This window comes from Rhinopithecus roxellana, unplaced genomic scaffold (assembly GCF_007565055.1).
Source record: "Rhinopithecus roxellana isolate Shanxi Qingling unplaced genomic scaffold, ASM756505v1 contig3901, whole genome shotgun sequence".
Taxonomy (NCBI): domain Eukaryota; kingdom Metazoa; phylum Chordata; class Mammalia; order Primates; family Cercopithecidae; genus Rhinopithecus; species Rhinopithecus roxellana.
The window spans coordinates 11,464-15,698 of record NW_022142831.1 but is presented as its reverse complement, the minus strand read 5'-3'; the positions used below and the strand labels follow the sequence as shown (position 1 = coordinate 15,698).

The 4,235-nt window shown below is 43.8% G+C and overlaps 1 non-coding gene across 1 annotated transcript; it reads left to right on the top strand.

Moving 5' to 3' along the window:
- The first annotated feature begins 1,121 nt into the window (after nucleotides 1-1,121).
- LOC115895931 lies at nucleotides 1,122-1,226 on the top strand. The gene has a single exon (XR_004055985.1). It is a non-coding gene; the product is annotated as a U6 spliceosomal RNA (small nuclear RNA).
- The last annotated feature ends 3,009 nt before the right edge of the window (nucleotides 1,227-4,235 follow it).

Genomic DNA, 4,235 nt, shown 5'->3' with positions numbered 1-4,235 from the left:
GGAGGATCCTATCATCAAAGCGATATCAAATGGAGACAGCAGCCTCCATTGTGGGGCTGGCTCCCACCCCTGCCTAGCCCGTGGGAGGACGTGTGTCAGCCTGCCCCGGCGACCGCTCTGACGCAGCACATGACTGGAGCCACCTGGCAAACTCTTACCCTGACTCTTTGTCCTTTGTGACCACATTTTCACGGCTGTGATTCAGTCTCCCTTCCCCAGTTGCATTTCAGAGGAGTCACGACTCACGGCTCATTTTGCGGTGGGTACATTTTAAGGGGTCGCTTTTATTTGTTTGTTTTGACAGAGTCAAAACAATACCCTGTGGCCCAGGGTATTGTGCAATGGCACAATCTGGACTCACTGCAACCTCTGAAGAAACCACTTCTTAATGGAATCTAGGGATGGTCCCTGAGCATCTCCAGACAATAGTTAGGCAGCATTGCCTCTGGGAAAAGATTAGCTTTCTAAATCTCATTTACTGTAAATGCATTCAAGTATAAGTCAAAGACTTCGGACCTTGCTTGACTAGAATCCCATAGCCAACAGGAAATCCAATTTCTGTAGGTCTGTAGTAGCCACTGTTTACTATTGACATCCAGGGTTTTTGTTTTTCTCTTTTGTTTGCTTTCGATGATAGCATGTGCTTCTGTCACAACAAACAGCATTTAAGGGAAGATGCTCTCCTCCCAACCCTGACATCTGATCCTCAGTTACACATTGACGTTATTTAGTTATTTACAATTAAAAGTGACAAACTGTATTCCAAAAAGTGATTATGTGCCTCCAGGTCTACCACATACTTTTTTTTTTGGAGACAGAGTTTCACTCTTGTTGCCCAGGCTGGAGTGCAATGGCGCGATCTTGGCTCACTGCAACCCCCGCCTCCCCAGTTAAAGCTATTCTCCTGCCCCAGCCTCCCAAGAAGCTGGGATTACAGGCATGCACCACCACGCCCGCTAATTTTGTACTTTAGTAGAGATGGGGTTTCTCCATGTTGGTCAGGCTGGTCTTGAACTCCTGACCTTAGGTGATCCACCCACCTCGGCCTCCCAAAGTGCTGGGATTACAGGTGTGAGCCACTGTGCCTGGCCCTACAGACATTTTTTTAAATGTTAAATTTCATGCTCACTTCGGAACACATTTATTAAAACTGCAACGATACAGAGATTAGCATGGCTCCTGAGCAAGGATGACACGCAATATAAAATTAAAATTGAAAAATTTTTATATAAGTTAATTCCATTTCTTAGCTAAGCTTTCATTCTTCCTCTCTCATTCAGCTCTCGGCCCTAAGGTCTCTGTGAACCTGGAGAGGAGGCAAATCTCAAATCCATTTGGCTTCCTGACAGTAGATCTGACAAAGGATTTCGTATCAAATGTAATCGAACTAATGGGCAAAATTATGATTTTTGATTAAGTTAGAATATTAGGATCTGGAGCTGCATTGTCTGATATAGTAGTATGAGTGAAAAGAGTCAAACTCTGTAAAATATTTGAAGAGATTTGTTCTGAACCAAATATGAGTGACCATGGCCCATCACACAGTCGCGGGAGATCCAGAGACCATGCACCCAAGTTGGTCGGGCTACAGCTTGGTTTCACACTGTTTTAGGGAGACATCACAAGACATCAATCAATACATGTAAGATGTACATTGGTTTAATCTGGATTACACTTCAAAAAATTGGTTTTTGAAGCCTGGATTACACTTACCTGGATAGTGTCAGAGGCGTTTGAACAAGAGCAATTTCATCTTGAATAGGGACTGGGTAAAATAAGGCTGAGACCTATTGGGCTGCATTCCCAGGAGGTTAGGATACTCTAAGTCACGGCATGAGATAGGAGATCAGCACAAGACATACGTCCCAAAGACTTTGCTGATAAAACAGACTGTGGTTAAGAAGTCAGCCAAACTCCACCAAAACCAAGACGGCAATGAAAGTAACTTCGGATTGTTCTCACTGCTCATTATATGCTAATTATAATGCATTAGCATGCTAAAACGCACTCCCATCAACGCCATGACAGTTTACAAATGCCTGGCAACATAAGGAAGTTACGCTATATGGTCTAAAAAGGGGAGGACTCCTCAGTTCCTGGAGTTCCACCTCTTGTTTGGCATATAATCAAAAGAAGTAATGGCCAGGTGTGGTGGCTCATGCCTGTAATCCCAGCTACTTGGGAGGCTGAGGCAGGAGAATCACTTGAACCCAGGAGGCGAAGGCTGCAGTGAGCTGAGATCATGCCACTGCACTCCAGCCTGGGCAACAGAGCAAGACTCTGTTGCAACCCCCGGCCCTAAAAAGAAGAAGTAAAGAGTAATAAAGTAAGTAACAATAAATATAAGCAGTTGAGCAGCCCATGCTGCTGCTCTGCCTGTGAAATAGCTGTTCTTTGTTTCTTGTTTTTTGTGTGTTGTTGTTGTTGTTGTTTTGAGACAGAGTCTCACTCTGTCCCCCAGGCTGGAGTGCAGTGGCTCGATCTCCGCTCACTGCAACCTCCACCTCCCTGGTTCAAGCGATTCTCCTGCCTGAGCCTCCCAAGTAGCTGGGATTAAAGGCACCAGCCATCATGCCCAGCTACTTTTTGTATTTTTAGTAGAGTCGGGGTTTCATTACGTTGGGCAGGCTTGTCTTCAACTCCTGACCTCAAGTGATCCGCCCGCCTCGGCCTCCCACAATGCTGGGATTACAGGCGTGAGCCACTGCGCCCAGCCTTTTTTCTTTCCTTCTCTAATACACTTGCTTTCACTTTACTCTATGGATTCGTTTTGAATTCTTTCTTGCACAAGGTCCAAGAACCCTCTCTTAGGATCAGGATCAGATCCTTTCCTGGTAAGAACAGGCAGATTCAAAGATTTTCTGACTGGCACTTGGTTGAAAGAGTTTATCTAAAGACCTGAAATTTCTAGAAGGAAATGTCTAGATTAAGACATTTAATAAGACCGAGGTTCTTATTATTCAGATGAAGCCTCCAAGTAGGTGGCTTCAGAGAGAATAGATGAGAAATGTTTCTTATCAGACTTAAAAATGTGCCAGGTTCTTAGTTAATTTCTCCTGGATCAGGAAAAAGACTTGGAAAGGGAAAGGGATTCTCTACAGAATGTAGATTTTCCCAACTGACAGCTTTGCAGGGAAATGTATTTTAGGGTAAAATTCTTCCATTTATTTCAGAGCTTGCTATCTATCACATTGGTATGGTATTTCTACTAAAAGTCTGTTTGGTCAGTCTTAAGCTCTCTGTTTTAGTGTTAATGCTGGTTGCTGTACCTGAATTCCAAAGGGAGGAAGGTAGAATGAGGCATGTCCGACCACCCATTCCCATCACGGCCTGAATTAGTGTTTCATGTTAACTTTGGAATGCCCTTGACCAAGAGGAGGGGTCTGTTCAGCTGGTTGCAGGGGCAGGCATAGAATTTTTTTTGGTTAGCAATAGCCACTAGTACTGGTGGCTATTTAAATTAAAATTGTTGAAAATATCATAACATTATAAGTTCAGTCCCTTGGTTACAGTAGCCTTATTGTTATTGGAAAGGGGTCCTGATTTAGACCCTAAGAGAGGGTTCCTAGACCTTGTGCAAGAAAGAATTCGAGGTGAATCCATAGAGTAAAGTGAAAGCAAGTTTATTAAGAAAGTAAAGGAGGCTGGGCATGGTGGCTCATGCATATAATCCCAGTACTTTGGGAGGCCAAGGTTGGAGGCTGAGGCAGGAGAATCGCTTGAACCTGGGAGGCGGAGGTTTCAGTGAGCCAAGATTCCACCGCTGCACTCCAGTCTGGGGGACAGAGAGAGACTCCGTCTCAAAAAAAAAAAAAAAAAAAGAAAGTAAAGGAATAAAGAATGGCTACTCCATAGGCAGAGCAGTGGCATGGGCTGCTTGACTAAGCATACTTATAGTTACTTCTTGATTATATGCTAAACAAAGGGTGGATTATTCATGAGTTTTCCAGGAAAGGGATGGGCAATTCCCAGAACTGAGGGTTCCTCCCCTTTTTAGACCATATAGGGTAACTTCCTGATGTTGCCATGGGATTTGTAAACTGTCATGGCACTGGTAGGAGTGTCTTTTAGCATGCTAATACATTATAATTAGCATATAATGAGCAGTGAGGGCAACCAGAGGTCACTTTCATTGCCATCTTGGTTTTGGTGGGTTTTGGCCGGCTTCTTTACCACAGCCTGTTTTATCAGTAAAGTCTTTATGACCTGTATTTTTTTTCTTTTTGAGACAGAAT